The 25790-nt window shown below is 44.3% G+C and overlaps 1 protein-coding gene across 1 annotated transcript in view; it reads right to left on the bottom strand.

Moving 5' to 3' along the window:
• Nucleotides 1-25347, bottom strand: part of PRKCQ (protein kinase C theta) — a 119923-nt gene extending 94576 nt beyond the window's left edge. The window contains exon 1 of the mRNA XM_046680114.1: nucleotides 25215-25347. The gene's annotated coding sequence lies outside the window, so the exon portion shown is untranslated. The remainder of the gene's footprint in view (nucleotides 1-25214) is intronic.
• Between the last annotated feature and the right edge of the window lie 443 nt (nucleotides 25348-25790).

Below are 25790 nucleotides of genomic sequence, written 5' to 3'. Positions count from 1 at the left end.
AGATAGGGAAACAGGCTCAGAGAGGGGAGGAACTTTGTCCAAAGTTGCACAGCTAATTATGGTGGAGTGGGGACTGGAACTCCAGGGCCAGAAATGCTAACCCGAGGGCTCACTGCTGTAAACCTTCTCTTCCTTTCTCAGCGTCTATTCTGAAAGCACACACGCTTCTTTGATGTCCTGTAAGTTAAGTTCTGCTCTGTAAGTAATTATTTTTAATTACATCTGACTGAGTGAGTTATGTTGACATCTTTGTCAAGAAACCTTTGGGTTCCCACTGCCTTCTCTGTGGCTGGTCTTTACTGCAGAGACACGATGATTAAAAGGTATTATTCATCCAGGGCTTCCCTGGGGCTCTCAAAAGACACTTTCACCTCAGTTGCTCCCAGGAATGAAGCCACACTTCTTGTCTTTGCAAGCTCGGGTCTGGGAGGGCAGGATCAATCCTGCCGGTTCTGGTTCCTCTTCCACGGTACCACCCTTCCCCACACTTCCTCCTCTGGGGCATCTGCAGTTCAGAACCTCCTCGCTGCTGATGGAGTGGGAAGAAAAGCCAAGTGATAGAAACTGAACATCTGGGCTTCAGGCAAATCGGGAGGAAGAGAAGAAGAAGGGGGATTCGCTTCCTTGCGCCATCTCTCCCCAGGAGGAATGTGTACACCGCCTCCAGGAGTAGTGAGAAGGGGACCGTGGCTCCTGCCAGTTTTCCCCAGATCTGCCTTCGACTCCTGGCTGAAACGCTCCCATCTTGCTGAGCGCTTAGGCTCTGAAGCAAGACTAGCTTCTCTAGGATGAAGGTCTGATGTGCAATGCTCCAGCATCCAACCTCCTGGGCCGCCACGACTGCACCCTGGGGATGGCTGACTTTGGGGGCAGTGGGAAGCGGGTATGCAAGCCTGGCCTGACCTGTCCACATCGATTCTAGTTATTTCCTTGCTGGCCCTTCAGTGAGCTAAGGAAGCCAGGCTGGTTTCCGATTGCGGTAGAAGGCATTCTAACAGGAATGACCGCTTAGCAGCGAGAGAAGAAACATCATATAGAAGTTGTTCCCTGGGGAAATGTTAAGTGGAATTCTGGGTTTCAAATCTCCAGTGGGCATGGCTAGGTTTGAAGGGCACAGGGAAAGGCTCTTTAAAACCAAGACTCCTCCCACAAGTTCCTTCTGCCTTCAGAAAACCCAGGCAGTGCTAAAACAGCTGAGGATCTCCCGGCTTAGTTGTGATGCCATGTTGATGTCACTGAGGTGACACAGGTCTCAAGAGCAGTGTTCTCACCATCACGAAGCGGGAAGTCTGAGCTGGAGTGAGACTAAAGCTCCCAGTTCAGATTCTAGGCTGACAACTTTTAACTATTTCCAAACGACCTGTAAAGGAAGTACTTTTAATTTATTTTTAATAATCGAAAGCGACATGGCTAAGAATCAAGTTCTCTAGTACTTGGGAAGAAACACTAGTGAATTTAAGAATTATAGTCCTAGTTTCCTTCCTATCAATCCTAATATTTTGTTTCACTATAATTTCAGGACTCTTGGGTAAGTGATAGTAACATATGTAAGAACTTGGAGGATGTTAATTTTTCTAAATTTACATATATTGACCTTTTGGATAATCTTTCAGTTTAGCACTCTGAATCACAAATTACATAAAAGTTCTTTCTAGAGAATCCTGTGAGCTCTCAAATGTGCATTTAGCTATGACAGTCCTTTTTTGGTTTTTGGGTTTTTTAAAAAAAATATATATAGATCTAATTGGTTAGAGATCCTTTCCTGTAGTGAAATTTACCTCCCCAGATCTCATTTTCCCCATGGATCCTGGTTCTGTTCCCGACGTTCCCCTGAATAAGCTGAGTAAGTGTAATGCCCCTGCCCACGGGCAGAGGACAGCTGACACGCTCCTCAGCCTGTTGTTGGCAGGATAATTAATGCATATTTTAAAATATTTTTACTCTGGTAAAATATACATAACACAAAACTTGCCATCTTAACCATTTTACATGTACAGTTCAGTGGCACTAAATACATTCATAATGTTGTCCAACCATCACCACCATTCACCTCCAGAACTGTTTCCTCTTCCCAAACAAACTCTGTACCCATGAAGCAATGACTCCTCTTCCCCTCCTCCCAGCCCTGGTGACCAGCCTTTGACTTTCTGTCTCTATGAATTTGACTATTCTAGATATCTCACTTAACGGAATCATACAATATTTGTCCTTTTGTGTCCGGCTTATTTCATTTTGCATAATATAGCCAAGGTTCATCCATACCATCGCATGTATCAGAATTTCATTCCTTATTATGGCTGAATAATATTCTGGTGTATCTATAGACCACATTTTGTTCACCACTCATTTGTGGATGGGCACATGGGTTGTTTCCATCTTTGGCTATTGTGAATAATGCTGCTGTGAACATTAGTGTATAAATATCTGAGTCCCTGCTTTCAATTCTCCTGGGTATATATCTCGCAGTAGAACTGCCGATTAACATAGTTAAATCTATGCTTCACTTTTTGAGGAACATGATACTATTTTCCACAGCAACTACACCATTTTACATCCCTACCAGCGACGCACAAGGGTCCCAATTTCTCCACAACACTTATTTTCTGTTTTTTTAATAATTGCCATCCTAATGGGTGTGACAAGTATCTCACTGTTTTGATTTGTATTTCCCTAATGATTAATGATGTTGAGCATCTTTTCCTGTGTGTCGATGTGCTTTTAAAACATGCCCAGAGGAATCAATCCTCTCTAGACACGATCAGATCAAGAGAGGATGGAGTTCTATGAGCCACCGAAGATCCATCAATGCAGGCTAAGAATAAACGGACTTTTGCAGAAGCTGCTATTACCTCATACAGAAATAGGAGTTAACTGAAACTCCTGAATCCTCTTCACCACGATGTTCTAAAGCCATGTTTTCCCCACCCTGCCCTCGACCAGTTAGGTCATTGAATCTAAACGGAGCTTTTAGCAAAGCGACGTCTCAATTTAGTCTAGGGTCTAGCTTTCCAGCCTACGCGATCATTTTGACCCAGCATTCCATCGACCCTTCCATCGTGCGGTCAGCTGTCAATCTGGCCTGGCTTCTAAGTCTTCACTAGGACATTTCTTCCTACACATGCTGACCGCTAGGACAGAATCAAGTGCAGACTTCTACCCTCTGCCACGAAAGGCCCTTCTTTCTTGAATTTGAAATGAATGGTTGCTCCCTAGGCACCAGCTGGTGTTTTTCATGTTTTTAACTGGAGTGTAATGAGACATTCTGTTAAATATCTTATTGAAATCCAAGTACTCTCTCACTAGTCCAGTATTTCACTAGTCTGGGAACTCTACGAAAATGGAAATTGACTGAGTTTAGCCTGAAGGTTAGTAAGCCTATGTTGAGTCCTCCTGATTATCACTTTTTTATCTTTTTTTTTTTTTTTTACAACTAAACAGACAATTTCCTGCTATATCACAGGCTTATTTCTCTCTTTTAAGTGAAGATCAGAAAATTGCTAGTTAGGACTCTCTTTTCAATTATCCTTCTTATGTTGATGCTACATATTAAAATGACCACCAAGTCGTCTTTTTTCCACATGAAGTAATATCAACTCTTTCCTCCAAAAAGCATTCATATTCAAATTTCAGATGATTTTCCCCCCTACTCTTGAACTTTATCTGATTTCTGTACAAACTTATTGAAATGCTGAGCCCGAGGCCATTTCTGAACAATTGAGTTTAAGCAACCACATCTTTTTCAAGAGGCTCCTTGATTCAGAGGCAGGGGCCTGTGCAAAGGGACTGTGGTTTTAACTGTGGCCAGTTATTGCGTTCTAAGAATGAGGAGGCCAATGCAAAGCTCGATGGGGAACTGGGTAAACTTGGGAAAATCACTTCATCTCTGTGAGTTTCAGCTTCTTTGCCTATAAAATGAGGGAGTAGAGATGAATCTCCCCAGTCTATTTTAGTCCCAACCCCCTATCGTGTGGGATGGCTTCCAGACTTGCTCGTTGTGCTCCCCATTTTGCTAAGGCTAGTGCATTTACAGACAGAAACCTGCCATCTTGGAGAAATACCCTTGCATCCTGCTATTACAGAATAACATAAATGATCTGTTCAATAATGACATTCACACAATAAATACTCATTGAGCATGGATTATAGGTATTGCATCCTCAAAATACTTGCGTTTGATGGAAGCAATAAAACATGAATACAACAGCTCTGACAGAAACCACAGAGATGTGAATAACCTAGCATCTATAATTTCAGAGGTCACTGTCCTCCCTCTAAGACAAGAGCAGAACTTGCACATAATTCAGCAGCTGGATTGTTAGGTGCGCTCAGCCACCCATGTCGCGACGTTAGATTGTAGCACACAGGGGCACATACCAGGAGTACGGATATCAGCTGAACGTCGAATTTGATGTTACGAGGTCACTTGCCTCCTTTGTGCTTCCAATTCCTTATCTAAAAACAACATAGGTAATAAAGGTAACCTACATCACAGCTTCCTTAGGTTTTCCTAGGAATACACTGGGAAAATATATAACTGACAAGGTGTAAGGTCTTTCAAAGTCAAGTTCACATTCTTTTCATTGTTTCTTCCAAAGAAAATAAAAATGTAAAAAGGTTTCCTTTTCTGCTTGGGTTCAGAAGGCCCCCAAGCTAGAGAGAAACCCTATCCCCAATGTATCCTTTCCCTACGTGGACTTCCTTCTGTGGGGCTCTAAGAAAAGTCACAGGCTAGGATGTCAACTCTTCTCCCAGGGAGCGAGCAGCCCTTTAAATGGCTGGCAGGGAGCTCCTGCCACTGTCCTTTGAAGTTGTCCCTTAGCCCAGCAGTCCTGTATTTCTGTGTGTCGGTAATTGGTGTGTGCACACCCTGCTGTGTTTACTTTTAAAAAGGAAAGAAGAAAAAGTCACTCAGGTGGAGCCCAGGCATCTGAAATACCCACTGTCAGCGGGGGACCTGCTTCCTACACTCACTGCTGAGCCCGCTCTGGCTTCTTTCCATCTCCCAACCGAGGAGAAAAGTAGAAAGGGGAGGGCGGTGTGGGAGAAAGGTGAGAGTGGAAAAAGTAAGAACCAGGTCTGTCATGACTAAACTCCCCAGTTCGTTCTCAGAATAAGAGTTCGTACATCATTTTAAAGCTGACAGCAACTCCTGTCACCCTTGTCTATTAGAGAGAAACTAACCGCTATTTTGTGGTTACATCAGAAAAGCAAACACACACCTCCAGACACTGAAAACACTGTCATTGATGATGAAATAAATTCACTCCTAAAAGAGCAGAGTTTCTGACAAGGCCACTCCGTGCCTGGTGGAGCTGTTCTTCAGAGAAGCCCACACGGGTGCTGGAATGATTACCAGCATGAGCAAATCTCTTGCCATTCATGTCCCTATTGTCATTCATCCTTCAAGTGCATCCTTCCTGGTGGAGATGACAGTGATCCTGTTTGACTTATGCTGTGTGTGGGCAGCTGGCAGGACTGGAAACCAGAGTGCCAACCCCCCCCCCCCATTATGGGAATGGGGAGACGTCATCTCTAGCCCCACAATGCTAACGGGGTTACACATTTTTCAGATGATTTGCATATAGCTGCAAAGCAGGTTGCCATTTTTCCGTTAGGTAAGTAAAATTGATAATATCATTTATCTTACTACAGTGAACCGAAAACCTCATTAATTCAGTCCACCCCATCCCTGATTAATTTTGAATATGTGTTAAATTTCACGACGAAGTGACAGATCGAAATTTACCCTTAGGAAACATATTTTGGGGAATGTTTGCTAAGCACTATACCAAGACTATTTTAAATCTTATATGGATGTGGTTAAGTGCGTAAGTCACAGATATTTACAATGGAAACGCAAGTTAGAAATAATATGAGGAGCTACTATTGACTGAGCACCCACTGTGTGCTGGATTGCTTTATACCCATCTAAAAAATACCCACAGCACGCTGTATGGCAGAAATTGTCATCCCTACTTGACAGATGAAGAAACTGGACGTAGAGGTTAATTCTCACACAAAGATTTACAGCTAAAAAGGAAAAGAGCCAGGATTCAGCATCTGAGGCCCTTTCCACTACACCTGGCAGCCAATTTCTATTTTTAAAGGTGAGTGCCCCCAGACAACCTATTTTTAACTATTCAAGTTACTTTACATACCCCCAAATTTAAAAAAACTAAAACAACTGAACTGTTTATTCTGAAACATCACGAATTCACACTTACTTTTCTTACAATTGGTCTGAAATCCAAAGGAGTCACAATATCTGTATATTTTGGGAGAAAGGCAAGACAGCAAAAATACCCGTGCCACATTGATTTCTATTTCATCCTTCTGTGCGGGACTGAGCTAAACATCTGAGGCCCTTCCGCGTCCCCACCCACCCCGCCCATGACCAGGGGGTAGCACCACGGAATCTGTCTCCATAGCAACTGCTGCCTAATTGCCAAGCTAGTGGATCCTTGGGGAAGGCCCCATGCGACCCTTAGGATGAGCTCCTGGGAAGAAAAGGAAGGGTATGATACTTGTTTGTATAATACTATGTTTCGCTTTCTCCTGATTGTTGTCTATATTCTTCTGCAACTTCATCTGTCATATTAGTGAGATTCATTCTTGTTGATACATTTAGTCTCAATTTATTCATCTTCCTCACCCTGTAGCAGTGGTTCTGAAACTTTTTGGTCTTAAGATTCCTTTACCGCCTTAAAAATTATCGAGGACGCCAGAGAGCTTTGCTTTATGTGGATTAAATCTATCCATATTTGCCATATCAAAAATAATTATTAATTTAAAATAACAATAAAAACCCATTATATATAATACATTCACATAAGCAACGTATTTGACAAAAAATAATCATATTTTTCAAAGCGAAAAATAATAATGGGAAAAGTGGCACTGTTGACATTTTTTGCAAATCTCTTTAATGTCTGGCTTAACAGAAAACAGCACGCTTCTCATATCTATTTCTACGTTGTTTGTTGCTCTCATGACATGCAGCCTCTAGAAAACTCCACTGCACAAAATAAGACTGAAAAGGTAAAAAGGCCCTTTTGGTAGCGCTATGAGGTTAGTTTTGACCCAAGAACTCTCTGAAAGTCTTGAAAATCTCCAGGGTTCCCTGGACCACACTTTGAGAATCACTGCTCCTGAGGATTCCATTGAAAGACATATATGACACTCTTTTTAATCTGTGCTTCTGTTGATGTTCGATTCTTTTTTTTTTTGCTTTTATAAACCGTACTATTGGGAGCATTCTTGTAGATATCTCCTCTGGCACGTGTCTGAGAATTTCTACAGAATATGTGCAAAGCAGTCGAACCACAGGGTTTGGGTGTATACACATCTTCAACTATAGTGGTTATTGCCAAACGGCTCTCTGAAATTTAAAATCTGGGGGCCAGCCCGGTGGTGTAGTGGTTAAGTTCCTGCACTCTCCTTCAGCGGCCTGGGCTTCACAGGTTTGGATCCTGGGTGTGGACCTAGCACCACTCATCCAGCCACTCTTTGGCAGCATCCCACATACCAAATAGAGGAACGTGGGCACAGATGTTAGCTCAGCAACAATCTTCCTCAAGCAAAAAGAGGAAGCCTGGCAACAGATGTTAGCTCGAGGCCAATCATCCTCACACACACACAAAATAAATAATAAAATTTAAAATCTGTAAATGCGCCACTAGTTTGCAAGCACCTAAAACTTCAATGAAGATGATCTCTGGGAGGCAGGAAACGTAATCATAATTTTAAAAATAGAAATGTAACTCATATAGCTGAATACATATAGAATATATGTTATATTTTTACATAACTTCAGATATTTTCTCTAGATTATTATAGTAGATTCCTAATCATTTTGCATGATGCCTGTCCCACCTCCACCTTAGCCCTAAGAGCTGTCTTTCTCTTCCATGTTACAGCCTCTCTTTGCCTAAAGCATAAAGTCCACACTTAAACCCACATGGCCTCTTCGTTATGGACAAACTGCAAGACTCTAAGGAAATTCAGCTGCGGCTTAAGATATAGATTAAACGAGGTATCTCAAAAATATTTTGGTTTCTTAAAATGGGTTCCTCTAAATAGTTTTGCATTTGTTTCAAAGAACTTTAAACAGAACGAACCCTCCGTCCCCCACATAGCTATAAAGATGAAAACAAACACATAATGCTAATTAAAAAAAAAAAAGCTAAGTAAACACATGGAGGAGATGTATGCAGAAACCCACAACTGATTTAATTTGCAAAACCACAGCTGTAGCTCAACTAAAGTAAAGATGACTTAGATAAAATACAACCAGAAAACTGAGATAAAAGATAGGGAGTAAATAGGTTGGGCGGATGGTTGAGCAAGCATCATGGGGATCGCAGGAAAGCCTGGGAAATCGCTTTGGAGTGGGGAAGGTGGTGCGTCAACTCCGGGGAGCCCCGGGACCACAGCATTCTTCGAATCCTTCCTGGCTGGAATAGCGTATCTACTGGACCACGTCCCTTTCACTCGTGATGATATGGTCACCTTGACACGGGAGGAGAAATAAGATTTTTAGGCTTATGTTGAATTTTTGAGGTGGGCATAGGAGATTCTCAATATTTATGAAATACTGGAAGTCAAGAGGCCTTTGCTGTGATCTTGACTCTACCGCCAACCAGCTGTGCCACCCTGAGGATTCTGCTTGGCTCCTCTGAGCCCATTTCCTTGCCTAAAATGAGGGGTCTGGAAAGAATAACTCCTATCTGTTCGTGCTAAAATTCCCTATTTTTATCACAATATTATTAAGATTTGGAGAAAATTCTAAGAGATTATTTTTATCCTTAGGATGTAAGAAAAGGGGCGATGAAAGACTCTTTAAAAATGGATTAGGGCTATTCCTCTGTCCGTGGAATGTCTGGAGAGTACCAGGGGCGTTCTCAAGCACAGCAAAGCGTGTTCCCTCGGATGCAACGTATGCAGAGGTTAACGGAGGAGGGGAAGCCGGAGTTCTGGGGCGTGAGCTGCACCAGTGGGAATTCACCAGGCTGCCCTTCAGTCTCCTTCTATGCATGTGCCTACCTGCCAGAATTGCTGCCACGGGCAATACAAAGTTAAGGATTTTTTTAAAATGTACATCCTCATTACTAATAGAAACCATAACAGTTAGATTCCACATATATATTTAGCAACAATATTTGTTGACCATCTATGAAGTGCCAGGTATGTACTAGCAGAGGAATTCAGTGGTGAGAAAGGAGTCATGGCCCAGGCCCCATGGAAGAATGGAGAAGACAAGGATTATATGTTATTTGGGACCAGGAAGGGCAGAATATGCCTTTTCTGTGCACCTGATGATGCTTGTCTGCACCCTCCTTTTTTCTTTTTTTAACCATGATTTTGTGGCACTGAGTGCATATCAGATATTTTTGCTCTCCCTCACTCTCCATAAAAAGAAAGCTTTTAGTAATTCAAGAGCAGGCCAGCTTCCAGACACTCTCCTTACTGTTATTTCTTAGCACTGCATGACCTCAATTTCTTATTTGCGTACTGTTTACTTTTTCACTGTCTTTCTTCTCCATGAGGGTGGAGACCTTGGCCCTCTTCCCTCCCCTGTATTCCCAACACCCAGATCCATCAGTGACCAACGATTAATTAATTGATCAATTAATGTTTGTTGACTGAATAAATTCTGGCCTTCCTCTTCTCCATAAAACTTCCCATTTTCTCTAAGTTACTGATTAAGCCACTCGAGCATGTGAAGGAAATCTCAGCGGCACTTGCATTCTTAAGAGGATCTGTGTTCCTTAAACTTCTGGTTGGCAGAATTTCAGCTACCGGAATAAGGCAAAGTGAGAACTTTCTGGCAACAGAATGGGGGGTATTCTGAGCTCAGATGGGCAGAAGCATTCCACAGGCCGGCACCCTTTGATTTGCTGGGGAGTTACTCCAAGAAAAAAATATCCCTCTGTACTGCTCACTGTTTCCTCTATGACCAAATTCACAAATCCTCTAAAAGGCTGGCCCGGGGAGTCCACCAGGGACAGAAGGGGAAGGTTAAGACGGAAGCCGCACAAAGTGTACATACTTCTGTTTCCGCCCCCGAGACAACGAATCTCGGATGCTCTGTGCCTCAGCGGTTATTGTAATTTTCTTATTTATTCATTTTCAGGGCTAATATTTATATTCAATGAATTGCTCAACCTCTGAAAATTATCCATTTGCTCAAATAGGAAGCATCTATTGTATTTCTGATTTTATTTTGCAAACTAACCAAAATAATCATAAAGTATAGATTTCTTGAGATTTTAAAAATGATTCTTTTGAAAATGTCAATACAAGAAATGTTTTCTTTTTCTTTTTCTTTTTTTTTTTTTTTTTGAGGAAGATTAGCCCTGAGCTAACATCGTGCCCATCTTCCTCTACTTTATATGTGGGACGCCTGCCACAGCACTGCTTGTTAAGCAGTGTGTAGGTCCACATACAGGATCTGAACTGGCGAATCCTGGGCCTCCAAAGCAGAATGTGTGAACTTAACCGCTATGCCACCGGGATGGCCCTAAGAAATGTTTTCTTGAACAAGGCTATCTCTGAACATTTCAGAATCTTGTGCTTCAGGAACTTGTCAAATAATAATAATAATAGTCATGAAAAGGATCAGAAACTTAATGTGAACCTTATTAGTGATTCATAGATAAGAGAACATACTGACTAAAAAGCGAATCACGAAGTTACATCAGACACATACCGAAAAACAATTTAAGTATCTCATGGTATAAAGATAAATTATTCTTCTAACTTTCAGAACAACCTCATAAAGTTGAAGTTCAAACTTCAAAGTTATTACTAAAGAATGTTAATCTGGAAGCATTTCTTACTCATTTTTCATTTAACTTTCTTCCTAACAGCTCTTTGCAAGTTGCAGCCATCAGCATATATGGATGTGTGTGTCCAAATATGATGCGATTTGTCTTTTTAAATGTGACCCAAACAGTCCTTGAGAGGCAAAGGAAGGAAGTCTCAAAACTCACTTCTTAGAATTAATACCAAAGTCAGGTAGTATTTTTAAAAAAATGAGTCCATAGATACAGTATATTGCCGAATTCAGGCTTAGCCAAGTAGAGTGTTAAGAACAGAGACCACAGCATCCACCTGCCTGGACCCAAATTCCAACTCTGCCACTGAGTGGCTCTGACTTTGAACAAGCTACTGAACCTGTTCGGTCTTCTGTAGAATGAGGACAATAATAAGATCCACCTCGAATGAGTTAATGGAAGTAAATTGGTCAGAGCAGAACTTGGTATACAGACAAAGCTCAGTACCAGTTAAATGATTATACTAAGTGTATATACTCAGAGTCAAAAGAACTATGATCATGTTTTCTTCGTCCACGATGCAGCAGAAAAAATATTTTCTCACGACAACTACTTCCTTTACAGCTCTTTTGTCAAAAGGGGGAGATGGGCTCCTTCAAGCTGGGTCCTCCTTGTTGGGGCGTAGCTGGTGGCCCACCCCTCTCAGTCAGACCATTTCCCCTGTCCTTGTCACCAGAGCCCAGTGCATCACAGTCAGTTTCACTTTCACGTTACTTAGGCGGAAAGACATTCAACCAAGTGAAACAGGCAACGTCTCGGATATAGGAGTGACAGCCCCACAGTTTGTCCCAGAAGCAGCAACTCCTCTTCACTTTGCCCCACTTCCCTCCGGCCCCTTAGGTTGGGCAGCGAGTCAGCTGTGCAGAACCCCCCAGTGTCTGGAGGACGGAGGTTCTGTACTGCTTGGACTCGGGGTGTCCTGCCTTTCCATTGGGGGTCAGGGATGCCCCTTCGGGGTGCTCCTCCCACATCTCTGCAGAGGCACGGCCGGGTCTGATGTCAGGCTATCTTCTCACGGTGTCCTCCCTGTTCACTAGGACACGCACCCTGCTCTCTCTCACGTCTGACTGAATTTCCTCTTTTACTTACTGTGCTTGCGTCTCGTCTTCCGTGTGTCTAGTGCATCCTCTTTCTGCACTTGCGCAGTTTCGCGCCCGCCGCTTTGGCTCCATTGCACAGCCCACTCTTCACGGCTCTGACCCTCCTCTTCATCACGCTCGCCTTCTTCCTGTTTGGGGTCCTCTGGTCGTTGCTCCAGGCACTCCCCGCTCTGTCTTGTGCGTGCACTACACTGACGTGCAGTAAATATTTACTAGGAACTTGTTGGGGAGGGGACTCTGTGCGACTGGAGAGCAAGAGCCACAGATCCTGCCCTCAGGGGGCTCCCATGGGGCTCGGGGAGCTGAGGGAGAGTGCTATTACTGCTGAGATAGCGTCCTGTACAGGAGCCCCCACACACAGGGGAAGGATGTTGTAACATAGCTGGGGTGGGAGGGAGCCTTCTTGGAGGAGGTGACGTCTGAGGGGTCAGCCCAGCGAAGATTCGGCTGGGAAGAAGCGTGTCCCACGCATGTGGTCCCACATAGAGCCATGCTAACCCAGAGGCAGCTGAAGAACCACGAGGAGCTCCAGGACCTAAGAAGGGCTCCGGGCCCTGTGAGAGGGGAGGCTGGGGAGGTAAGCATAGGACAGACCAGGAAGGACCCAGCAAGCCAGCAAGGGTCTGGATTTTATTTTGTGATGATATGGTGCAACTGAAGTTTTAAAGCGGAGAGTGTGTTCCGATTTTTGTTTTAGTCATATCCTTCTGTTAGCAGAGTGAAGAGTGGGTGAGAAGAGCGAGACCAGAGGCTCAATCTCAGAAGATAAACGTGAGGTCACCTTTAGGGAATGTCATCCTATCAACAGCCTAAATATGTGGGCCAGACTGTGTGTCCCAAGACGGCTGCAGCAGCCTCTCCCACTGCACAGCTCTTCTGCAGTACCGCTCGGCCAGGCCCACTGAGCGGAGCCGTCTGCTGCCCTCCCCGTGATCCTGGTTGTGACTCGCTTTGACCAGTGGAACATGACACAAGTGATGCTCTGTGACTTCTCAGTTTGGTCCTTAAGAGATTTGAGCTTTCACCTTTGTGTGTTCAGAACACTCACTCTTAGGAGCTAATCACCATGAAAAGAAGCCCAAGGTGACCACATAGAAAGGCAGGGAGTGGGGTGGTCCCAGTCTTCGAGCCATACCCACCAAGCACCATATATATAAGTGATCCCCTCTCACATCTGTGCACAACCTCTTGAGAGGCCCCCGTGGACCGCCATGAGGAGCAGAGCCAGCCCCAATTCCTGACCCACACGTCGTGAGCAAATAGGATGGTGTTGTTTTAAGCCACTAAGTTTTGGGGTAATTTGTTACACAGCAATTGATAGCCAAAGCAATATTCCGAGTCAGATAAATAAAAGTCAAATAAATAACTCTGCAGCCTTGACGATTTCAGGGCAATAGCTCTGGTCCGCTGTCAGTATGTGTTAACTTGTACCCCCTTCTGAATTCCTTATTACCAAATCTCATTGCAAACTCGTGTCACACTGAACTGATTAGTACTCAAGCTTTTTAAAAAGCGGTTCTTAGAAAATGTAATCCTCTGATTCTATCCTGCAAAAGGCTAAGAAAATGTGGTGTGTGGATTAAAATTCCCTGGAACTCAAGTCTGAACTTTCCTATTGGCACTTTTTACACAAATATCCAAACAAACATATGTTTCACTTTTTGGACCTGCAGAATGTTCGATGATTCTTTACAATTTGCTCTCAGTTGTATTGCTGAGTGACTCAAGATAGAACAGAACTTGAGTAAACAGTGTGATCTGACATTTGGACCCAGAGGTCTAGTCTATTTTTCCAAGAGAAAATATCTGCAATATTTTTCCAGGAGGAAATTGATTTGCTACATTTAAATGCACATATATTCTCTCTGCTCTGAATACTTCTAGTCTGTTCCCTAAAGAGAATGGGCTTGCTCTTCTTTCTTTCATTTCTATTGAAATAAGAAAATTCAAATACGATGTTATGTGTTGACATTTCTCTCTACCAGCTCCACACACGGGCCATTATTAACGCAGGAGTTTTACTTCATTCATTGCTAAACATGTGCTAACCTATGCTTAGCAACATTGGCAATTTTTTTGGTCAGAGGACTTGCATTTGTTTTCTTTTGGTAAGTAAGAAAAAGCATTTCCTACAGCTCAGATGCCTTTCTCTCCTAAAGTGCCTTTCGTCACAGATCTCAAGTTTATTATAAATATTAGCAGATCTCAATGCCCAGGAAGTAGGAAAGAAGCCCAGTAGCAAAATCCTTCTTTTTATTGGAAGGAAGGCTAAAGAACTATGTGCAGTGCCTACAGCAAATACTTAAGCTGCCTCTGCTTCAGAACTTAGAATTACGCAAGGTATTTTTCATTGAATTATTTTACCAACATTACAAGGGTTTTTAGAAAACCACCTAAGATTGGGTCAATTGTATGTGAGAGGTCTAGTAATTCAAGTTCTTCTTATGAGAGTTTATTTATGGTTACTATTAATATCACCCTTCTGTACAGCCTATGTCCTAAAATGCATGCTAAGCTATTTTTCTTTTTGAGTCACTAATGCAGAAGAATGAAAAGAGTTCCCATCCTTAGAGGAGAGAAGATTTCCTCTGGCTTCTAGTCTTCATTATCTTATCTTCCAGAAACAGAGGCCATTAAGGAAATTAAGCTGTTCTTTTTGGAGAACCAGCATTTTGAGAAAGCGTTGTTGTTACAGCATTCCTCGTGTCACCATCATCACCAATACAGAAGGAGGAAAATGTTTTGTTGTTGTCATCATATGAAATTTTAATTTGCAAAATCAGAACTGTAGCTGCATGACTTCAGTGTCTGGGTGATGACTTCTGTTGACTGGTGAAGGGTCACGCCCCGCACTCTTGGTTATCCTCTCTGCTCGACACAGGCTCCTCACCAACGCTTATGCATGGGCTAACGACAGCCTGCAGTCCCTGACATTTATCCAGGACTGTACCACCCCAGGTGCCGGGGGGAAATCCTGGTCTGATTGGAACATGTGCATATCAAAAGAACCCCCCAAAACAGCAACCAAATATTAGGAATCCTAGACACCCCTGGTCCAACTCCCTCATCTTATGGTCCATATGGCAAAACCAGAAAGGGAGCCTTGGTCTCCGAGCCCCACTTCTGTGACTTTTCTATCGCCTTCACTGTTGTACGACTCTGGAAGACTGGCATGGCCACCAAGACCCAGGACAAAGGCAGGGGAACGATGCCACGAGATCCTATGTCTCTCTCCCATCCCTTCTGCTGAAAGGGACGGTCTAATTTGGATTCTTAGTGCCCTTGTGTGCCGTCTACCATGTGTCTCCTTTCCTGCAGGGAGAGTGGAGAGTGAGGTGGAGAGACTGGGACCACAGAGCTCGGACTGGAGGAGAACAGCAGGTGACAAAGGACGGACAGCGCCAAACAGAAGTCAGCGCACCACAGCATGACTCTGGACTTGGCCCTGGAAACCACATTTCACTCAGATCCCTAAAACTCACCTTAAGAATATGGGCAAAAACTGGAGCGTTACGGCTCTTAATGCTAACGATTAGGCCCTGAAAAATAGGATGTTCGTGCTTTGACTCCTTCATGTTGGCAACTGGAGGGAAATAAAGCATGCTCCCTGAGTATAAGAGGCTTCCTGAGCTCCCTCAAGTCAAGACGCGGTCTGAGAGCCAGGCTAAGAGGTAAAGAAGAAGGACATGGGAGGCCCGGTGCGTGCCCTCAGATGAGCTCACGCAGGAGATAATAACCGAATTAAAATATCCTTATTGAGCGCCGCTTATGAGCTGGATAGAACCCACGGTCCCCCAAGACATGAGAAGGCATAGAAGGGGGATAAGACATTACGAGCTGCATGGAAAGGGTGTAACACAAAAGGACACTTTTTCTGGTAATTGCCCAAAGGAACTCTGGTTGAGAAGAGGTCTTCGCAAACAAGGGAAGGAACGCACTTAGAATTTAGGGGCCACCTTATTTTCTTACTTCCCCAAAGAAAGCACGGTACTTGGAATGGAAAAGCCATTGGGGCTGGGATGCAGAAGATGCTAGTCTTACACAGTAAGAGGTGTCTCCTCATTTTGCAGGCAGAGATGAGCATAACTAGTTGGCTGCTTTCACGTGACCCCCTGCTGTCACTCCCCAGGAGGGAAATGTCTCAGTGGAATGCACAGTGCGTTTTCCCTGAAACACAATGCCATTCACACAGCAAATCCCAGAGAGGGGACCTGGGCTTTTGCGACACAAGCCAGAAACCTAACCTCCAGGTTTAACGTTGTTTTAGCCGTGGCTTACTTGGTGTTAGGAACCCATACTAGTGCCCATTTTATTTTATTATTGCTGGGATTTATTTTTAATCTTCTTTAAAAGATTATGGGTTTTTTCCTTTGGTTTCATATTTTTGGTGATTCTATCTTAAAGTGAGTCCCCTACGTAATTTATTACTCTCCACTTTTAAAACGTTTTTCCTGGAATGCTTTCAATGATTTTATCTTTGGCACATTTTTATCATCCTAATTTTTGAAGTTAGTCTTTTTGTCTTTCTTACTCTTACTCGCTTTAACAAATTTTAACATAATTACGATTTTGTTCCAAAGAATCCTTAACATCTTTTATCATTTCATTAAAAAATTTTACTTCTTTTATCCTTTAATATTTTCTTTTTATTAAAATAATTTTTGAGATCTTGGTCTATCTACATTTAATGTCTACCTATTGCTTCATCCTTTTGCTTATAGGATATCTCAGAATATTTTAATATTACCTTTATTTCCTGATCATTTAGCTTGGTCTTTTTTCCTTTTATTACTGGCATTATAACGATCAGCGAAGTGAGAAGCTATGAGGATGACAGAGGGAGAAAATCACACCACAGACAGGGGGAGTTGGAATTTTTCCCTTGTCACAAGTTGCCTCTCAGTATTTCTAAATACTTCCCCTCACCTTCCACTCTGACTTTCTAGTAGAATTTATCCAGATAATTCCAGAGATCCAAAGGCAAAAACTGCCCAGGATGATGAGGATTCTACTTGTGCAGACGTTTAACCCCCTGCTGGGAGTCTTTTCTCTTACCAGTTAGCACCCAGTCCCTTGGACATCACAGGTTCTAAAATTTACGGCTCATGTATCTATTGCACTAATATTATTGAGCGCCTACTGTATGTCAGATATGGTGCTAGATGCTGGGGATTCAACAAAGAATAAGAGAGAATGTGACTGCTCTCATAGGGTTCACAATCTATCGCGGAGGCCGAGGTAGCTGATATTTATTGATTGGTTATCATACGCCACACACACTGCTAAACACTTTCTAAAGATGATCTCACATGTGCTTTAAGAACGTGTGGGAGGAAACAAAACCCTAATGTGGAGGATCAGGAAAAGCTTTCCAGAGGAAAAGATGTCTAAGTTAGGGATTGAAGATGTCTAGGAATTAGCCAGAGAAAGGAGGGGTTTAGGGGCTGCAGGAGGCAATGGGAGGCACGGGGCTGCTAAGGAACCCAAGGAGGCTGGGACTTGGAGGAATGTGATGTGTGGGGTGCTGGAGAGACAAGGCTGGAGAGGTCAGGGGAGTGTAGATCAACTAGAATCTTCTAATGCATGTTATGGAGTCTGAGCTTCATTCCAAGCGCACTGGGTAGCCAGTGGAGAATTTAAACCCAGGAGTGACATGCTCAGCTCTAGGTTCTAGAAGGATCCTTCCAGCTGCAGCATGCAGAACAACCCACAGTAACAGAGAACAGTTATGAGGTGCCAGCAGTAATGCAGAAGAGAAATGGTGGTGGCTCATGAACAGAGAGCAGGGGTGGGACGGGTGGATGGAATAAGGAGAAACGCAGGAAGTAGAACCAACAGAACTTGGTTTTGCATGAGCTGTGGAGGTGAGGAGTCAAGGGAAAATATCCAGATTTCTGGTTGTGCAAGAACAGGTGATGCCAGTGTCAGATACAGAAAAGAAGGAGAGAGGGATAGTTGTGGAAAGAGAAGCGGAAGCTGATACATTCAGTTTGGGGCGTGCAGTGTTGGCTGGTCCCCTCAACTAGCTGTGGAAGAGGAGCTGCAGCACTTCGTACGGGTAACTGTTGGGCAGTGGTCAGAGGGAGATGGCTGGTAAAGCCAACGAGGGATGAGGTTGCCCACGGGGTGAGAAAATCGATGAACATCACCTTCCAGGGGACAGAAAGGAGAGGAAGAGCCTGCAAAAGAGAAGATAGGAAGAAGGAGAAAGGGATGAGAGGATGGAAGGAAAACATTGCCCCAAGGATGCAGGGGTGCACAGCACATGATTTGATGCAGAGGAGTCAAGTTAGAATTTAGCAAGAATGAGCAATAGGGAGTGTGAGCGTGCGAGTTTCCTAGATGCTTGTGGCCAAGCCATGTGGAGCAAGGAAACAGACCCAGGGGTGGAGAGGACCATTTAAGGGGTCTGGCCAGGAAGAGGAGGACAGAGAGATGGAAGAAGCTGGAGGAAGGCGTAGAAGGCTGGTCTTTTTCTTCAAATAAGGAAAGGATTTAAGCACGTTGGATGCAGTGAGAAGGGGGCCAGGAATGAGGGAGGGAAGGAAAACACAGCACAGGGAGGAGGTAGTCAAGAGAAGGGGATTCCCCAGGATGAGGAACAAATGGATTCCAGAGCAACCATGGAGAAAGAACATGAGACAGGAGGTGAGGCATTTTCTATTCATTGTGAAAGAAAGGAAGGATAGGAAGGTGGATCCAAATGAAGTTAGGTTTGTAGCCCTGTGGTCAGAGTCAAGTTGTTCTCATCAGGGAAACTTCCATTTTCTCAGTTAGGCAGGAAGCGAGGCAACACGCCGAGAGTGAGGGGACAGTGGAGGCACGAGAAGATTTGAAACAGCTGCCGTAGAAGCAAAACAGAGTTGACCAGGGAATGGCTGCGAGCCCGGCTACAGTTGGAAATCATGGAACTCGAGCATCATGAATTTGCACAGTTGCATCATTCTGTCCAGTAGAACTCATCAACCTCTGTATGGACATGGGAAAATTAGACAGCTGGATTCAGCGGTGGTCCTGGGGACCCCAGCTTTAGAAAGGAAAGGACGTTATCTCACATGGCACCACCGAGGCTTGTCTTTTCCCAGCAGCCAAGGGGAAAGCTTCCGGGCAGGAAAGAGTGGCTGTTTCCATTTTTGTCAGCTTCAGGCTGACAGTCCCCTGGTCTGTATAATCAATACTATTTCTTCCTAATTGATCTAGTTCACTGAGAAGCCGATGGAGTATATCTCAAAGCTCATATTCTCCCTAACAAAGGTGGAATATGGTTATAACACTCTCCCTGAAAACATGTCTTCCCCAAACAGCCAACGAATGAACAAACTTTGGGAATATAATGCATGGAGGCAGGAGAGGAATATTAAATTAGGAGCCAAGAGATCAGCGTTTCCTGGTAGTAAGTTGCTCTGTGACCCTTGATCGAGTTTCTTACCCTTTCCAAGCCTCAGCGTCTCCTCTGTAAACTATGAATGATCCACCCAATGCCCAGGGCCCCAGGAGGGGATGATCTCATGTGTCCAGGCACTTGGCACAGAGCATGCTCGACAGATGTCCCTTTCCTTTCCACTTTTCTTCCTCCCTCCAGCCCGAAGCTTATATGAGTCTATGACTTAAAGCAATGGTATAAAAAGTCAAATGCCGTGGGTAAGTCTATAATTTTCAAGCTTTTAGGTAAGAAACAGATTTAATATGTTCCAAACTCCACAATACAAAATTTCATGAAATAATCACTCTTGCGCCATGAAATGCATTCTAGTATTTTCTCTTCTATTTCATTTTTAAAGATATGCTTGTCACAACTCAATACACTAATTTCATAATCCAGTGATGGACTGTGTCTTACGGTTTCAAAAACACTGTGTAAGAGGCTTGTTTTTGCATTACTGAAATAAATATATAAGTGGACCTCAGAGTGGAGAATGTTGAAGGCTACTGTGCTAAAAATGCTAAACACACAGCTGAGATGAGCTCCTCCCAAAATGCCAAGAAAGGCGTTTCAGTTGACTTTCGGGAAAGACTTGGCTTCTTGTTCACCTGGGCCGTGAAGGGTCATCTTATCTGTGCAGCCTTTGGTTTCCTTTGGAAACTCACGTCTCCCTTGGTAGCACTCTACTTACTAGGCCTCCGTACTTTGTTCCATTGAGCGGAACAGCTCAGAGGGCTGGAGATGGGCAGGAGGATCAGATAGCCAAGGGCAGTAAGGGGTCTGCTCTTGGCACTTGTATAGCTAAAGAGTCGTAGTTGACACAACAACACACTCAGAGGGGAAGCCTCTGAGCTTACTCTGCTCTCTTCCACTCACCTGCTACACTCAAGCCAGGCTGTGTTCCTTTCCTCCACCGGGATGTCACGCTCACGTGCTGCCAGGCCCTTCTCCAAATGCTCTTCCCACCTTCTGGAACGTCCTCCCCTGGCCCACTGCCACGTACCCATCTCAGCCAAGCCATCACTTCTGCTGGTACATATTCTCAGACACCCCAAATCTCAGTGCTCCTGTAGCACCGTGCATGTCCCTAGTGTAGCACCTGTACCTTCATTCTGTGCTTATTTACGGAGGGCTGCTATGGGCTAGGTGAGGATACAGCTATGGACAAATGCTGGCCCTCATGGAGTTTACATTCTAGAGGAGGAATGGACAAAGCAAACCAAAAAATATGTAATAGAGTTGCACACCATAATATTGTAAGCTGACAGAGAACACTATAAAGACATGACGAAACCATCACACTTCACTGTAATCTCCTCTTTCCTTGACTGCGCCTCCCCCGCGGGTTACACTGCCCAGTGCGTGGCTCTCGGGCTCCCAAAAAAAGCCCAGTGGATTTAAGCATAGCCATCTCCTTTTCAGTTTTCTCCACTCTCCTGGGAATTTGTCTTGTTTTGATCGCATATCGGAGATAATTCAACCTTTAATCTTCTGCAAACGGTCTGTTGCACACAGTTAGAGTTATTAATGCGAATACCGTGCTTATTTTACTGTCGACAACTATTCATTCCCAAATCACTAGGCCCTTCATGTAGGCAGGGGCAACCCTACCGAGAAGGACCTGTGTTTATCTTTTAGGAGCCCTCCTGTCCATGGTTTCTCTAGTCCTTCAGGGGATGCTTGATATTAGTTCCTTCAATGATTCTGCGCTGGAGAAAGGTACATAAGCACAATGTGAGAAAGAAAAAACAATACATCCAGGAGGAGTATCAGCCCACAGACCCCTGACATCCGTCATCAAAAAGTTAACTGGTTGCCACCTCACACCCATTAGGATGGCTGCAGTCAAAAAACCAGAAAATAACAAGTGTTGGCGAGGATGTGAAGAAACTAAAACCCTGGTGCACAGTTGGTGGGAATGTAAGTTGGTGCAGTCGCCGTGGAAAACAGTATGGTGGTAACTCGAAACGTAAACAGAGAATTATCATTTACTCCAGCAATTCCACTTCTGGGTACATAGCGAAAAGAACTGAAAGCAGAGAATTGAAGAGATATTTGTACACCAATGTTTGCAGCAGCACTATTTATAGACCAAAACGTGGAAGTAACCCAAGTGCCCATGAACAGATGAACAGATGAGCAAAGTGGAATATATACCTATAATGGAATATTACACAGCCTTAAAGAGGAAGCAAATTCTGACACATGTGACAAACATAGATGAACCTGAAGGACATTACGCTAAGTGAAACAGCAAGTCACAAAAAGACAAATACTGTATGATTCCCTTTATATGAGATCCCTAGAGTCATCAAATTCATAGAGACAGAAAGAGGAACAGAGGTTGGCAGGGGCTAGGGGAGGGGAAGTGGGGAGTCATCATTTAATGAGGACAGAGTTTCAGTTTTGCAAGATGAAAAGAGTTCTGTGGATGGATGGTGGTGGTGGTCGCACAACAACGTGAATGTACTTAATGCCACTGAACTGGCCATTTAACAATGATTAAGATGGTAAATTTTATGTTATGTGTATTTTACCAGAATTTAAAAACATTTAATTGGTAGGTTGCCAGCTCTGTGGTTTATGGCAACTGCTTGGTGGTCAGGCAAGTCTGAGCCTCAGCTTCCTCATCTGTAAAATGAGGATGATGGTGATAATAATAATAATACCTAATTTCTAAAAGCTTTGCGAAGATTAAATGAGATAGTAATGTTTGTCAAATACAAATAAAATTCTGAGTATAATATCTGGCACGTAAATTATAAATAATCAATAAAACCATGCTTTATTGCTTTTGTTGGCTCAATGATTATTATCATCAATATTATTAGCTTAAATCAAAAGTTAACATCAACCTATAGCGACCTGTATGTGCAGCCACAGTGAGCGCCTTCAAAATACCTGCTAATTGTATCCCAGAGCAGAAATCTATGATTCCGGGCTTAGAGTGAGCTATTCCTAATTTCTGAGACCTCTGATTCTCATTTTGCCCCAAGGGTATTTTTAGAAGACAGAGCAATGTGAATTTGCATATAAATGGTTGACGAGTTAAAATAATGAAAGATGTTTCCATTATTGCAAGAAAACAACTTTTCATTCACCTTTTCCCTCAACATCATGTTTTTCTATGCGTTTCTCTTGATTTCTGCCTTACCCGCTAGAATATGTATGAAAAAGCCAAGTTAGATGCATTGCTGCTTGAAAATGAGACAAAGTTCTACAACAATGCACAGAAACAGAAAGAGCGAGTTTAATGCTGTGTACGTCACCACAAGACTAATTTCTCTACTTTTAATGACAGAGTTGATTTGGGGCAATGAAATTATATAACTATGGAATCACATGATACATTTGTGTTCTCTGGGGTTTTTTCATCATGTAACAATTTTTTATTTTAAATGATTTGGGGGAAAATACTTGAAAAAAAAAGAAATGAAAGAATGAACCCTATAAAAAGGAAGTCACCTGAAATCAAATACACCCTTATCAACAACCACATCAGACTGAAATATCAGCAGTGTTTTCAGGGGCAGACAACATAATCAGTAATTCCAAAACATGAAATGCCTTAAAAACAGAAGCACTAATTCTAATTCCTATTTTAAGGGAAAGCAAATGTCGTATCATTAAATACTGTATTATAAAGAGATTTGTGGAGATTTACTCCTGAATGCCAGTTACAGATTTGTACCATAAGCCCTCACTCTTGAAAGAAATCCCAAACCCAGTCCACAGGGAATGTAGAGAAAACATCAAATTCATTATACACAAGCATTTCCTCTTGTCCACAGAAGAGAGAGGCCATATTACAACGGGATGGGGATCCTAGTTGGAAATGACCAAAGACAAACGGGCTATTCAGGGGAGCCCCCAGTACCTGCTGTGAGCACAAGAAATCGAGAATTCATGTTCAAAGGCATCTTTGAGATTATTAGAGGGACCAAGGTGTGAATAATCGAACTATACCCCTGCATATGAGAAAGAAAATTGGGACATCAGCAAAAGAAATCCCAGTTCCAGTAGCTGACCCATGTTTGTTCAAGGCAGACTCAGTAAAGGAGTTTCTGTCTTCGGGAGGTCGACTTGGTAGGACAACCAACGAAATCTGCCCCAGAGCCACTTGCCATCCTGAGCCACGCCAGCACAAGACAGTGGCGGAAGTGAACATGACAAGGCGGACGATGGTGATGAGAGTCCTCCCTGGAAGTTTACATTTTAAAAGTTTACAAAAAAATCACAGGAGGCCAAAACAAAGGCTGGTGACGCCGAACAGGTTTCTCTTGAAATCAGAGATAAAAGTTGGCGAAAGAAAAAAAAAAAAAACCAACTTAATTTAGACTCAGTCGCTAACTTGGAGGAGCTTCACAGCTGAGGCTCTGATGTTTCAGAAGCTCTTCCTATGCTGCATCTTTAAATATATGTATGTTCCAATCAGCAGAAGAAAGAGAACAAGATCATTCTGTGGCAGACACCTGCATCAGACAATGGCCCCGGGCGCAGAGGGGTTTTAAACAGCTGTGCATAAACTTCAAAAGGAATTTGCAACCAAATTAGTAAATGTCACCCTCCTTCCCACTAGACACAGCATTTTCAGAGGAGATGAAGCAACTGCCGTAAGCCTGCCATTTTACAAGAGTTACCAAAGATAAGTTAGGGAAAAAAGGAAGATGGGATTCACCAGGTTGGGGTGTGGGGTGGGCGTGGAGGGGACCCAGGACCTTACAAATAGGATTTGTCTGTCTATCAAACATGCTCGGCCAGGAAAGGACCGGTGGTGATCACAGCTTCTAGAGGACAATGCAAGGGGATCAACAACGGAGTGGAGCTGCCAGATGTGTTCAGAAAGGGCCCCTGGCGCCTGCGGACCCCGCACACTACATAGGGTTGTTTCATTCTCATCACGGACAGGGAGAGAGTGCGTCTTCATTCTTCTTTCCATGTCACCACCCCACACTTCTTGTCAGCTTGTGCCATTACTGAATCGTCTTTTATTAGCACCACTTTGAGCAGGACGTCCCCCAAGGACAAGGCGGCAAGTGGCACTCTCCTTGCAGAAATAACCAGAATCTCCCAGCAGAGCCAGCCTTTGGGTCTCTCTTCATTCATGCCCACGGGGAGTGCCCCAAGCCTTTAGCACGAACAGTCCATTTCACATTGATAACCGGGGCTCTCACAAATCCAATAAAATAAAGACATTGAACTCTACTCTAACATGTAGCCCTCACGTTAAAGTCCCTCACGCTGATAAACAATCTCACTCAAGGTTACAGGACTGAGCACCAGGCTTTGGTTTTTTGGTATCTATCAGAGACCGGCGTCACCCCACCCCAAGCCCTGGAAAAGAGACGCGGTTTGTTTCAAAGCGTGAGTTTTAGCAGCCCTGTCCCCTGCTCTAGCAAATTCCAAGAAAACAAGTTATTCTCCTCAGCAGACAGGTTGCCATCTGTCTCAAACATCTCTCCTTAGAAATGCTTGCCAAGAATTTAAAAGTTTACGCCGCCTTCTTCCCTCTCTCCCTCCCCCATTAATTCAGGTGAGAGTAAGACAAGAAAAAAAAAACCAAACAAACAAAACCCGAGAAGGAAAGAGGAGGCGCCCTCGGCCCCAGACCCAGTGGCCGCCCCACGGCCAAGGTCCGCAGCGTCCTGCGCAACGGGCACGCAAGAAACCACGGGAAACAAATGACCAGAAGTTTGCTGCGCTCGAGTGTCTTTTCGATTTCGCTCTCATCCTGCTCCCCTCTTCCTGGAACATCTCAAAGCGGGACTGGGGTGGGCCTCCCCTCGCCGGGCCGCGGTGCTGGCCCAGGGCGGACCCCCTGCCCTCCCGGGGCCGGCGACGAGCGCAGGGACCTACCTGCAGGGTGGGCTCCGGTCCGGGCGCGCGGCTGCTCGGCGCTGCCGGGGGCACTGGCGGGGCCGGAGCGGTGGGTGCGCCCGCAGGCGGCGCCGGCCAGGGGGCGCTCGTCACCCTGCGCCCCGACCGCCCCGAGCGGGCTCCCCGGACGCCGCCCAGGAACCCGCGGCCCGCGCGCCCCGCGGTGCCGAGCGCCTGGTCTCCGCCTCTGCGCCCGCCCCTCCCCTCCAGCCTCGCTCCTTCCTCGCGCCTCTCGCTCCGCTGCGCTCCGACCGGGAGAAGATGCGGATGGGGTGCCCCCCCGGGGCGAGGATGCTGAAGGAGGGCCCGCAAGGGGCGCCTAGCATCAGCCACATGCTGAGCGCAAGGAAAACGGAGCTTGAGAGCACCTGCTTCTCCATCTACCCAAACCGAAAAACCAAAACGATCCTTCTCGTTGGAAAGATCAAGGTCATTCGGTAAAGAGAACTCTGTTTTGTCTGTTTTTACACTCTCGAAAGGACTTGTGAACATGACTCTTTTAAATTTACCTGCCTGAGAAGTCGGTGCAATTCTGTCTGGTGAAAAAATCTTATT

This window comes from Equus quagga, chromosome 12 (genome assembly GCF_021613505.1).
Source record: "Equus quagga isolate Etosha38 chromosome 12, UCLA_HA_Equagga_1.0, whole genome shotgun sequence".
Lineage (NCBI taxonomy): Eukaryota > Metazoa > Chordata > Mammalia > Perissodactyla > Equidae > Equus > Equus quagga.
The sequence above is the reverse complement of the archived record's forward strand: the minus strand, read 5'-3'. Positions and strand labels throughout refer to the sequence as shown.